The following is a 14,809-nucleotide window of genomic DNA, read 5'->3' as shown; positions in this document are numbered from 1 at the left end:
AACAAAACCTTCAAATAAGACCCACCTTGATAGTTCCATATCTTATTTTTCATCTCAAGCCTTAATATGAGCTCGCCAAATGAATGGACGGTTTGGATATAACACATACCTCATGATTGGAGCCACAGAACTTTCTGAGGTCAATACAATAGCTATATAGCTGGCGTGAGGTATACCAGCTCATCCGCATTCTACATATACATGGATTAGCTACCGACAAGTTGAATAGCGAGATTCGCTACCGAAGTGATGTCACCAAGTTTTGTGGGCCCCACTATGATGTATGTGCTTTATCTACACCGTTCATTTGCTTGGAGATTTAGTTTTAGGGAATGAGTTAAAGGATGAGGCAGATCCAAATATGTAGTTGACCCACCACAAAAAAAAAAATAAATAAATAAATAAATAGTGGGGAGATTGATGCATACCGTTGAAACCTTCCTAATGCTTACCGTGATTTTTATTTGAAATCCAACCTGCTCACAAGTTAACACAGACATGAAGAAAACAAATATCAGCTTGATCAAAAACTTTTGTGGCCTATTTAAGTTTTTAATGGTGGACGTCACTCTCCCCACTGTTTTTTGCGGTGAAGTCCACTGGAGCTTTGGATTTGACTCATTCCTTGCATCTTTACCTAAAATTATATTTCTAAATGGATGGACGACATGGATACAAAACATACATCATGATGGGGCCACATAACTTGGTGACGTCACTTCAGTAGCGAGTCTCACTACTCAACATCTCGATATCCAATCCGCGTCCGCGGAAACAGATGTAGTTGTTTCATCCACCATGATGTATGTGTGGGCCCCACCATGATGTATGTGTTTCATCCATGCCATCCATCTATGTTTCTAGATCATTTTATGGTATGAGACCAAAAATGAGGTATATCCCAATCTCAAGTGGACCACATTACAAGAAAACAGTGTTAAATGAACGTCGACCATTAAAAACTTTTTAGGGGCCATAAAAGTTTTGGATCAAGTTGATCTTTGTTTTTTCCATTCATCTGGGTCTATATGACCTAATCAATAGATTGGATGTCAAATAAAAAGTACATTGGGCCTTAGGAGAATTTTAACGGTGGATATCTAGTCACTATTGTTTTCCTATGGTGTGGTCCACTTGAGATTTATATTCCTCTCATTTTTGGTGTCAAGCCCTAAAATGATCTTTAAAAATGGATGAATGGAATGGATGAAACACATATATCATGGTGGGCTCAGAGAAGTGCTTCATGTTAAAAGTTGGGATGTGTATAACGCAAGGGAGAAAATCTCTCTCGCAAAGGATAATTTTGGATTAAAAAAATAATAATCACAGAGCGCATTCTCCATTCCCCATTAAGCTAGACTCCCATCATGGAAAATATTCAACGTAAAGGACTCCAATCACGGAAAATTTTCAACAGAAAATCGTGGAGCGCTTTCCTTCTTATGCATTAACAAACACCACTAAACATGGAATATTTTCGAAATTCTGCGTTAACTACAAAAATTTAGCATTAACAAATAGGCCCTAACTCTCTTATTTCCACTAGTTGCCTCGTTCGAGGGATTTTGTTAAAGGTGGTGAGGGTGTTATATTTGACTAGAGTCACCATGTCACGCCCCAAACTCAGAAAACGGGCTCACAAAATTTTCGATCGCCGAATCTGGTGCCGATAGCCTCCGTAGTACCCCATTCTCGGCTCCCAGCGCCTATACGCCAGATTCCGATCCTGGAATCCTACAAGGAGGATTTTCAGTATGGATTTTTTTTTGTAATGGAGCATAACCACAAGCATAACCAAGTCACAAAACAACAACAACACATATCCACTATATCAAAAACTTTAAGTACAATGCGTATGATAGGGAAATACAATATAATGAGAGTAACAGAAACTCCAGAAGCTCGACTGCACGCTCCAAGCTCAACGCTGCTGCAGCCTAACGCCACCTGCACGCATCTATCATGCATAAGCTTATGGAAAGCTTAAAGGGTGGTGAAAGTGTATGTAAGACGAGTGTCAAATGTACAATATCAGAGTAATGTGGAAATATGTGGTAAGTCCATGAATGCTATCAGCTATACCAAAGCTATATGATACAAGGCATGAATGCTATCGACCATACCAAGGCCATGCGATGCGAGGCCTATGTAGCCAAATGTCATATGCAAGATGCAAAGCAAGCGTGCTAGTACTCATCAAGTACACATATCAATACAGTTCCTCTCTGAATATCACCGGGGTCTAATACACCTCATAATGACTGCCTCCTCCCTAGCTGCACAGTCAAGCAAGTAGAAGAGACCACACTATCCGCCTGACCAGTAGTCTGCCACTACCTACTCGGCTCGTCGATAGCGGACTCATTTGCGAGCTGGTCAAACTCAGCCTAGCTTATATTCCCCTCACTCTGGCGGATAAGGCTACACCCCCTTCCAACCGACCACGACACAGTGGGAGACGCGGCCTACTAGTATTCGGCACTCGGGCGCTCGTGTATCCACTCGGTCTAGACGTTGGAGCATCTCCTGGTACTAAAAAGGTACTGAGACTTTCACCCAAGGACATCCTAAGTGCCCACAGTGCTAGAACCAAGCATTTCCGGTATCCGATACGGCCATCCACGATGTGTCTATGGAGCCATGACCTTAATGTCGCTAGGGCGTGTAGTGATCACGACACACAATGCGAAATGCATGAGTCACACTGTCAGTCATGCAGCAATCCTGCGTATACCACGCGATCATGTGGGGCACTCCGTATAAAAAGAGTCCCATAAATGTCTCAGCCCAACGACTTATGCTATGATCAAACATTCCTTATATCAAGCATACATATGATGCGTATGGGCATGAATCATGGAGTTATAATAAGCATATTATAAGGTGATGAGTTATCCTTACAATGCAGATGAGCCTAGATGGCCTACACACAACAAGTACAGCCTATCAATGGGCCCTAGGGAGAGTCGTAATGCGGACATTTAACCAATATTATACTTGCAATGTGGACGTCAAACCAACATTGCTCCCAAGGCATAGCTTGCCATAAACCATGGAGAAGTCACGCATTACAATGGACCCTAAGGACAACCCATTAGGCCTCAACCCATGGGCCTTAGATACATTAAATGGGCCGCATTAATGGGCCTCACCAACAGGCCTTATGTACATTGCAATGGGCCATAACCCATGGGCCTTGAATACATCAAAATGGGCCTTATAACATGGGCCTTATATTCATATCAAGGTGGGCCTCAACAACGGCCACAAATACATCGAATGGGCCTAATCACATGGGCCTTATGTATACCAAGGTGGGGTCCATTTGAACTATAGATCTATCTTATTTTTAGTCTCAAACCATAAAATGAGCTTTTAAAATGGATGGATAGGTTCGATGCAGCACATGCATCATGGTGGGTCCCATATAAATGGACGACATGGAGTGAACACATGCATCATTGAGGTCCCACCGTTTAGCCCTGGACGGTGTGGTGAAAACACACACACCATGGTGGGATTCCACTGTCCATGGTGGACGGTGTGAATAAAGCACATACATCATTGTGGGTCCCACGTGGGGCCCACCATAACGTTTGTTTTCCATCCAACCTGTTGATAAGGTCACAGTAACCTGAATGAAAAGGAAAAACAAATTTCATGATGACCCAAAACTTGTGTAGCAACCCAAAAAGGGTTTCAACGGCTGGCGTTCAATCATCACTGTTTCCTGTTGTGTGGCCCACCTGATTGACGGTTGGATGGCGTGGATAGAACACGTACATTACAGTGGGTCCCACCGTCATAAAACACATAAATCACTGTGGAGTTCACCGTCCACTGCTGTGGACGACGTGGAGAGAACACATACACAGGGTGGGTTCCACCGTCCTGTGCTGGGGACGGTGTGAATAAAATACATACATCACTGTGGGTCCCACGTGGGGCCCACCATAATGCTTATAAGCCATACAATCCATTCATAAGGTCACGCAGACCTGGATGAAGTGTAAAAACAAATTTCATTTTGATCCAAAATTTCTGTGAACCCAGAAATGGGTTTCAATGGTAGAGGGTTCAACCCCACTGTTTATTATGATGTGGGCCGCCTTAGCCTTAGATGGGGCTGATATTTGGGTGGGGCCTACTTCAGGAAGGGGCCCACATAATGAATGGGTTGGATGACAAACAAACATCATGGAGGGGCCCACATGTGGGGTTGTGACCCCTGGCCCATCCGCCCATACGCAGCAGGTGCTGCCTACGCCTCTGACACAGCAGCAGCAGTAATGCTGCTGTTGCAATTTTTTTTTGAAATCGTGATTTTTCACGGTTTTCCATATATGGGGCCCGCTTAAGCTGAATCCACCCAAGCCACTGGATTCCATGGCCCGATACCGTCCAAAGGAGTCCAATATCTAGTATGATTTAGCTTAAGGTGGGTCCTACTCGATTTTTAACAGTAAAAATCAACATTTTCTATGCTATGGCCCACCATAAAAATCGGATTAACATCATTTTTCAGCTCAACGCCTAAAATGAGCCGTGGAAGGGAATGGACGGAGTGGATTGAATACTTACATCAAGGTGGGGCCTACATGAATAAGGCCCTTCCAAAGCTTATGAATCAAGCTCATATTTGTGTTTTCAATTGACGTCCAAGGACGTCTGGACATATCACGTGCATTGAGGTGGGCCCTGCTTAGGTGGGCCGCCAAATGGTGAGTGGTGTGGATACAACACATACATAAAGTGGGGTCCATCCAAGTGGGCCACACAATCATATCATCACACAAAAATAAAAAAAATAGAGAGAGAGAGAGAAAGAGAGACACGTGATGATGGAGGGACCCCGGCATTATGGGCCCTCCCTTGCATGATCTATAACATACATCAAGTGGGTCCCATTACACGTGGGCCCATCAAATTTAAAATCAACGGTGGAGATCCTTTCTCCACCAAAATGAAAGGTCTAGATGACCCTATTTATGCAAGAAAACAAACATCGTGATGGGGTCCATGGGAAAGGGCCCCATCATGGAATGATCATGAGTATCAAGGTGGGCCATCGGCCACACTTAGGGTCCAAAGTGAGATCCATACCATTGATCGGTAGGCCTCACTTAGCCCATCATAAGAACATGAAAAATCTAGCCTATAGAAGCACCCACCGTCGATCTTCTTGGTCCGTTGGAAAGCCGATCTCCTTGTGCTTCACTTGGATGGAGGGAGATGAGAAGTGGATGGCTTAGATGAAGGAATTTTGGGATGGAAAGGTGGGCCACCAAAAATCATTTTTTTCTCTCCATGGGAAGGCTTGGACGTGGGTTTTTTTTGCTTGCTTGGGATAGAGTGTTGAGAAAGAGAGAGAGAAGGGGTTGTAAGGAGAGAGAGTGATGGGTGATGTGAGGTGAGTGATGGGTGAGGTGATGGATTGGTTGACTTTGGTGGTTGCTTAACTTGTGGAGAAAGAAAGCATGGGTGCTCTTGTACTTGACATGAGGTGATGGATGGGATTGATTTGACATGTTGTAGAGATTCTCTTGGGATTGCAAACGCGCGGCGTTTTCTTCGAAATGAACGCCAGCCCACATCTTTCGGCCAGGGTATCGCATCGGTGCGTGAGTCGCGGTGTTGGAACCGCGGTGACGGTGTGGTCGCAATGGTACAAGTCTCGGTTAAGCCAACTCAAATCTACGGGATACGACTTAGGGTTGTGCGCAAACGTTGATTATCGGTCGCAGGTTGCCGGAATTGGACAGGAAGGATCACATGATTCAACGGAACAGTACAAACTAGGATACCGGTCTTACAGCTCTCCCCACCTAATAAGAAATTTTGTCCTCAAAATTTAAATCATAACATGACCAATACAGAGCTTACCAAGAGAGGGAAACCACACCGCTATATATATATATATATATATATATATATAATCAGAACACAACATACCAACATAATCAAACATCTAAGGGATAGGGATAACGCTCACAAATCTCAAGCTCTAATTCCCAAGACGCCTCATTCATGAACAATCTAGGAAGACGATGTAGGGGCCAAGTCACGCGAATCGTCGACGACTGCTCCTGATGACTGAGGGTCCTGCTGGGCAGCATAAAATCTGCTCTGGGCCTGCTAGGGAGGTGCAGGTCCCCTCTGAGGTCTCTGCTGCTGCGGGGGAGGTCCCGGAGGCTGGTGCTGCGGTCGCTGCTGTTGCTGTGGGGGCTGTCGTGGAGGCTGATATGGTGCCCTCAGCTGCTTATGCTGTAGTGGCTGTCGCGAAGGTGGATGCGGTGCCCTCGACTGTTGCTGTTGAGGATGGGGACACTCATGCACACGATGTCCTGTCCTACCACATCTAAAACAGGTACCTGCAAACGGTCCCGAAGGTGGTGCTGGGGGTACTGCTGGGGCTTGAAATGCTAGGCGGGTCGTGCGTCGTTGTTGTAAACGATGCTGCTGTGGCTGGGGGCTACTGGAGGGCTCCTTCCTCTTCTGATCTCCCCTCAGGTCACGGGCTCTGGCCCAATTTGACTCGTAGATCCGAGCCCTCTTCACAATCTGCTCAAAAGTCGGAAGCATGTGTCCGATCACATGACTCTGAGGGCAGGACACAAGCCGTTCTCAAAACGGCGGGCCTTCCGCCCCTCATCATTAACAAGGTATGTCACGAATCTCGATAGTGCGACGAAACGTGCCTTATACTAGGACACAGTCATGTCTTCCTGGACCAGAGTCTCAAACTCTAATGCGCGCTGCTGGCGCACATGCTCGGGAAAGAACTTTCGGTTAAACCGGTCTACAAAGTTCTCCCAGGTCCACTCAAAATTAGCCACTACCGATCGGGCGACAGATGCCCACCAATGCTGAGCCTCACCCTGGAGAAGGAATACAGCTAATGGGACTCACTGCTGGGTAGTACATCTCATGGTGTCAAATATCTTCTCCACTTTAAAGCACCATATCTCTGCTGCAGTAGGGTCAGGCTCGCCCCGGAAACGCAGAGAATCGTACTGTCGGAAGTCCTTGAGAAGGGCGCTTGCACGGTCCTGCTCAGCCTCGGCTGGTGTAACAGTGGGACGTCTGCTCTGCCCCTGAAGAATAGCGGTCATCACCTGAAGCATCTGCTGCACCTGGGTGGCACTCACAGATACGATTGGATCCATACCGGTCTTAGGTAAAGGAGTGGCATCCACAGGCTGGAAAGCAGGAATATCCAGTGGTGGAGCGGGAGTCGCAGGTGGTAGAGCGGGAGTAGCAGGTGGTGGAGTGGGAGTCGCAGGTGGTGGAGCGGGATTCGCTCGGGTCGACTTTCTACCCATCACGTCCTACATGAAGGAACAAGGGCCTATCATCCCCGAGAATTCTCGAAGGCATAAACGTTAAGGGTCTATGTCGAAAAATCGCTAAGTTATTCGGACTCGAAACCTTTCCACCCTAAGTTCATAGCAGATATGTGATGTGATCTCAGGTATTCCCAAGTTATGCTCTGATACCAACTTCTGTCACGCCCCAAACTCGAAAAACGGGCTCACAAAATTCTCGATCGTGGAATCCGGTGCCGACAGCCTCCGTAGTACCCCATTCTCGGCTCCCAGCGCCCATACACCAGATTTCGATCCTGGGATCCTACAGGAGGATTTTCAGTATGGATGTTTTTTTGTAATGGAGCATAACCACAAGCATAACCAAGTCACAAAACAACAACAACACATATCCACTATATCAAAAACTTTAAGTACAATGCGTATGATAGGGAAATACAATATAATGAGAGTAACAGAAACTCCAGAAGCTCGGCTGCACGCATCTATCATGTATAAGCTTATGGAAAGCTTAGAGGGTGGTGAAAGTGTGTGTAAAGCGAGTGCCAAATGTACAATATCAGAGTAATGCGAAAATATGCGGTAAGTCCATGAATGTTATCAGCTGTACCAAAGCATATGATGCAAAGCATGAATGTTATCGGCCATACCAAGGCCATGCGATGCGAGGCCTATATAGCCAAATGCCCAGTATGATTTAGCTCAAGGTGGGTCCTACTTAATTTTTAATAGTAAAAATCAACATTTTCTATGCTATGGCCCACCAGAAAAATCGGATTAACATCATTTTTCAGCTCAACGCCTAAAATGAGCCGTGGAAGGGAATGGATGGAGTGGATTGAATACTTACATCAAGGTGGGGCCTACATGGATAAGGCCCTTCCAAAGCTTATGAATCAAGCTCATATTTGTGTTTTCAATTGACGTCCAGGGACATCCCTGGACGTTTGGACATATCACGTGCATTGAGGTGGGCCCTGCTTAGGTGGGCCGCCAAATGGTGAGTGGTGTGGATACAACACATACATAAAGTGGGGTCCATCCAAGTGGGCCACACAATCATATCATCACACAAAAATAAATGAAAAAAATAGAGAGGGAGAGAGAGAGAAAGAGAGACACGTGATGATGGAGGGACCCCAGCATTATGGGCCCTCCCTTGCATGATCTATAACATACATCAAGTGGGTCCCATTACACGTGGGCCCATCAAATTTAAAATCAACGGTGGAGATCCTTTCTCCACCAAAATGAAAGGTCTAGATGACCCTATTTATGCAAGAAAATAAACATCATGATGGGGTCCATGGAGAATGGCCCCATCATGGAATGATCATGAGTATCAAGGTGGGCCATCGGCCACACTTAGGGTCCAAAGTGAGATCCATACCATTGATCGGTAGGCCTCACTTAGCCCATCATAAGAATATGAAAAATCTTGCCTATAGAAGCACCCACCGTCGATCTTCTTAGTCCGTTGGAAAGTCGATCTCCTTGTGCTTCACTTGGATGGAGGGAGATGAGAAGTAGATGGCTTAGATGAAGGATTTTTGGGATGGAAAGGTGGGCCACCAAAAATCATTTTTTTCTCTCCATTGGAAGGCTTGGACGTGGGTTTTTTTTTTGCTTTCTTGGGATAGAGTGTTGAGAAAGAGAGAGAGAAGGGGTTGTAAGGAGAGAGAGTGAGGGGTGATGTGAGGTGAGTGATGGGTGAGGTGATGGATTAGTTGACTTTGGTGGTTGCTTAACTAATAGAGAAAGAAAGCATGGGAGCTCTTGTACTTGACATGAGGTGATGGATGGGATTGATTTGACTTGTAGAGATTCTCTTGAGATTGCAAACGCGGGCGTTTTCTTCAAAATGAATGCCGGCCCACATCTTCCAGCCTGGGTATTGCATCGGTGGGTGAGTCGCGGCGTTGGAACCGTGACGACGGTGCGGTCAGAATGGTACAAGTCTCGGATTAAGTCGACTCAAATCCATGGGATACGACTTAGGGTTGTGCGCAAACGTTGATTATCGGTCGCAGGTTGCCGGAATTGGACAGGAAGGATCGCAGGATTCAACAGAACAGTACAGACTAGGATACGGGTCTTACACACCATTAACCAATTATCACGATTCTGCAGTCAATTAAAGCCCATAAAAATGCTTAAGATTTAGAACTCGAAGATTCTTAACCTTGAAATGACTCGTGAGTTTATGTTACATTAATTTTGAGTAAGAGACCGCAGTTACAGAGAGGGAAGATGTCAGGTACTCTGTAAGGCTCGTGTTATAGCCTATACCATTCCGTAGGCTTACGTGGTCCTCCCGGTCGAATTCCGGCAACCCTCAACCTGTATTCGACGTTTGTATGCGATTCTAAGCTGAGTCCTGCATATCGGAGTCGACTTGACTCGAGACTTATATCCTTGTGACCGCATCATCACCACAATTTTGACGCCGCATCTCGCACGCTGAGACGATACCTGGGCCAGGAGATATGGGTCTGTGTTCATTCTAAATAAACGTCGTGCGTTGTGAATTCTGAGAGAATCTCTATGACCCCTCACATCAATCAAGTCAAGTAGACCCTCCATACCCCAATGCTACCTGACCCTATCCCATGTACATGCACCTATTCCCTCTTTTTCCTAAGTCAACATACTCTCTCTCCACCCATTCCACCTTTACACCAAATTCAAACTAACCCATACTTCCTATTCCTATTTTTTATAACACCCACTTCATCCATCCATCACTCCTCTCTCTCTCTCTCTCTCATTTCAAACTCCATCTCCCAAGCAACCAAGAGAGAGTGAACGTCCATGACTTCCAAGGAGATGAGAGCCTAATGTAGCCCACCTTCCTACCTCACAACTCCACCCTCCAAGCCTCATCTCAACCGTTAGATCACATTCTTTGGAGCTATAGAATGCGTTGATGGAAGAAGGAAGAAGGGATCTTGAGGTGGGTGTTTTTTTTTGTTTGTTTGTGTAGATTTGATTATTTGAGAGCCCACATGTGGTGGGACCCATCTTGATGTATGTTTTATATCTAGGAGGGGCCCATAGTTGCGGGGTCCCTCCCATTTTTCAATGTTCTCTCTCCTTCTCGCTCTCCCTTTTTTTATGGTGAAGATGATAATGGGTGTGGCCCACTTGATCCATGCCGTACGGCCGTGAGGACCCACCTCAATGTATGCGTGCATCTGGCCGTCCATCTGCTGGACTAGCTTAGACAGTGCCAGGCCACCGTGATGTATCTATATTCCACATTGTCCATTTGCAGGTCCCACCCTGCACGTGTGAAAATCCCACACCATCCATTTGTAGGACGTCAGCAAGATGCTTGGACCTCACCTTGAATTATATACATAATATATATTATATACACCTTTCATCCACTGTAGGCAACAGTGATGCTGACACCATCAAAAAAGAGAAAACACAAATAGCAGCTTGGTCTTGTGGACCCCACCACGATTTATGTGCTTCATCTATGCATGTGGGGTGCCACGTGTGGACCCCACCTTGATGTGCTGCCTCCATCATCCAGACCTTGGACGGTGGAGCATGTATTTCACAGTTCGGACGGTGGAACCCATCAGACTGTCCAAACGGTGGGAAACCACCTTGAATGTATGTAGTTCACCCATCGTCCACGTGGGACGGTGGGGCCTGCTTGAGGACGTGAGTCGTCCAGATGGTCCAGATTAGTGGGACCCACATGGAGTATGTATTTTATACACACCGTTTAGATAATATATATAATATATATAAGATAATATGTATTATATATATAATATGATATATATATTATATGTATATATCATATTATATTATATTATATGTATATATGATTTATATATATATATATTATATATATACATGTATGTGGTGGGCCCCATGTAGGACCCACCTGCTGGACGGATGGGCAGAGGTACCTCACACCAGCTATATAGCTGTGTAATGACATCAATAGGTTCCGAGGGTCCCACCTCGATGTATTCATTTCATCCACACCGTTCGTTGGATTGGGATGGTGGGACTCACCTCGGATGTATGTGTTCTATACAAGTCATCCATTTGTTTTGCCAGCATGGGACCCACCTTGACATACTTATCCTATATCCACTCCGTCCATCTGTCCAAGGACGTAGGACCCAACCCACCTGCTGTGAGCAAATTAACTGGGTACCTCATTCCAGCTGTGTAGCTGTTGTACCACATCAACAAGTTCTGTGGGCCACCGTGATGTATTTTTTTCATCCACACTGTCCAGATAGTGCTGGACGGTGCTGGACGTGTTTGGACGGTGCTGTCCAATGTTTGGACGATGTTGTCCAATGTTTGGATAGTGCTGATTTACATAGACAATGTTTGGGCAGTGCTGATCATCATTAGAGTGTCATGTGCCCATAGAATGATAGTGTACAGCGATACATATGTTACACCTGCAACCATTGAAATGATTTTGGTGTGGTCAAGTCTACTTGAGGCCCATTGGTGTGGCCCATCTATGAGGCCCATCATGATGTATATTTTGAGGCCCATGTGATAGGGCCCACCTGCCTTGTAATTAAGGCCCATATGATGGGGCCCACCTGCTTGAATCTGAGGCCCATTGTGATGTATTCGTGACCTATGGGAAAGGCCCATTGTGATGTGTATTAGGCCCTTATCGTGAGGCCCATTGTGACGTGTATTAGGCCCATGACGCGTGGCCCATTTGATGTATTCGAGACCCAGATACGTAGCCCATTTGATTCATATGAGACCCATGTGTAGAGCCCACATGTTATGTATTTGAGGCCCATGGGTTGCGACCCATTATGATGTACTGAGGTCCATGGGTCGTGACCCATTGAGATGTATTTTTGACTCATATGACATGGCCCATTATGATGTATTTTCGGCCCATTTGGTAAGACCCAATGAGGTGTATTTTCGGCTACGCGTTGCCCATTTGATGTATTTGAAACACAAATACGTAGCCCATTTGATGCATATGAGACTCATGTGTAGGGCCCACATGTTATGTATTTGAGGCCCATGGGTTGCGACCCATTATGATGTACTGAGGCCCATAGGTCATGACCCATTGAGATGTATTTTCAGTCCATATGACGTGGCCCATTGTGATGTATTTTCAACCCATTTGGTAAGACCCAATGAGTTGTATTTCCGGCCCATATGGCGTGGCCATTGTGATATTTTTGTAGCCCATTTAATGAGGCCCATTATGATGTGGATTAGACCCATGGGTTGTGGCCCGTGCGATGTATCTGAGGCCCATGTGTAGGGCCCACCTGTTGTGTATATAGCCCTTGTATGAGGCCCATTGCGATGTATATTAGGACCCTGTGTGAGGCCGTGGGCCCACTGTATGTTCGGCCCTATGTGGGCCACTCCTTGGGAGCAATGTTGGTTGAATGTCTACATTGATGGGCAATGATGGTTAAATGTCTACATTATGACCTTCCCTTAAGCCTAGTTAGGCCCATTCTCACCATTCTCTAGTGAGTTAACCCAAACAAATAGGCCCCATTGATATTGCTTGGACCATCATCGACTATCCATCTATGGACCCTGCCTTGTGTCGAGATCGATTACCGATTCTGATTTGTTGAGGTCGATTCCGATTGTCTAAGCCGATTCTGATTGTCGAGGCTGATTCCAATTATCGAGGTCGATTCTGATCGTCGAGGCTGATTGTCGAGGCCAATTCTGACCGTCGAGGCTGATTCCGATTGTCGAGGCCGATTATCGTCGCTGATCCCGATTGTCGAGGCCGATTATGGACGTTGATTCCGATTATCGAGGCCGATTCTGATTGTTGAGGCCAATTTTGATCATCGAGGCCGATTCTGATTGTCGAGGCCGATTCCTATTGTTAAGGTCGATTGTTGAGGCTAATTTCGATTTCGATTGTTGAGGCCGATTCCGATTCCGATTGTCGATGCCGATTATCGAGGCCAATTCTGATTATCGATATCGATTTCGATTGTCGAGGCCAATTGTCGAGGCTGATTTCGATTGTCGAGGCCGATTATCGACATTGATCCCGATTGTCGAGGCCGATTATCGACACTGATCCCGATTGTCGAGGTCAATTCTGATTGTCGAGGCCAATTACGATTGTCGAGGCTAATTCCGATTTCGATTGTCGAGGCCCAATGTGATGTATATGCGGCCCGTATTTGAGGCCTGTTGTGATGTGTATTCAGCCCGTGTTTAAGGCCAATGTGATGTATATGAGGCTTATGTGATGAGGCCCATTGTGATGCATTTGAGGGCCAGGCGATGGAGCCCATTGTGATGTATGTTAGGCCCATGTGAAAGACCCATTGTGATATGTATTAAGCTCTTGAGTGGGGCCCATGGTGTTGTATATTTGGCCCTTATGTGAGGTCATGGATCCACTATATGTTAGGCTCTATGTGGGCCATTCCTTGGGGGCAATGTTGGTTAAATGTCCACATTATTGAGGTCGATTGTCGATGCCAGTTATTGATACCAATTATGAGTATGTGATAATATAGCATCATGATACATGCCCATATGCATCATCTGCATATTTGTTATGAGATGTGGTTGACCATTGCATATGTCATTGGGCAGGTTGTTATGAGACTCCCTAATAGGCAGAGGTTATCTCACATGAGCACACAGTATGCGCAGGATTGATGCATCATTGGATTTTATGACTCATACATCTTATATTGTGTGTTGTGATTACTGTACGCCCTAGCGACATCAGGGCCGTAGCCTCCACAGGCATATCATGGACGGCCAGATGGGACACCGAAAATTTGTTATTAGCATCGGGCTGTCATAGATGGCACTGGGTGAAAATTCCTAAACCTCTGAGGCCATGAGATACCCTAATGTCGAGACCGAGTGGATACATGAGCGCCCGAGTGCCGAATACCAGGAGGCCGCGTCTCACACTGTATCGTGGTCGGTTGGGAGGGAGTGTGGCCTTACTCGCCCGAAGGTAGGGGGTATAGCTAGGCTGAGTTTGACCAGCTCGTAATTGGGTCCGCTATCGATGTGCCAGGTAGATATTAGCTGACTACTAGCCAGGTAGATGTGAGGTCTCTTCCACTTGCATGGTCACATGTCAGTGGGTGGCGATTGCATGCAGAGTGTACTAGACCCCGATGATGATCCCGAAGATGTACAATCTTGATTTATAGAGCAGGAGTTACATACTCAGCATTATATTCATTCATTCATTCATTCACTATCCACTCGGGCTGGGGGTGCACAACTAATTGTTATGTGTACTTTCGTAATCGCCAGGATTTCGGTTGGGGAGCGCGACTAACCTGAGATCAGGAGCTTACCATATTTAGTCTATCTATTTAAATTTAGGTATGGGACTAGTTTAGATAGAAGTCTTTTGTGATAGGCCTCATAGCTTGCGATACCACGTACTATCATCCCGACTTCACACTGCAACTTGGTCATTTCATTCGCACTATATATTGCAT

Source organism: Magnolia sinica, chromosome 18, assembly GCF_029962835.1.
Source record: "Magnolia sinica isolate HGM2019 chromosome 18, MsV1, whole genome shotgun sequence".
NCBI lineage: Eukaryota > Viridiplantae > Streptophyta > Magnoliopsida > Magnoliales > Magnoliaceae > Magnolia > Magnolia sinica.
The sequence above is the reverse complement of the archived record's forward strand: the minus strand, read 5'-3'. Positions refer to the sequence as shown.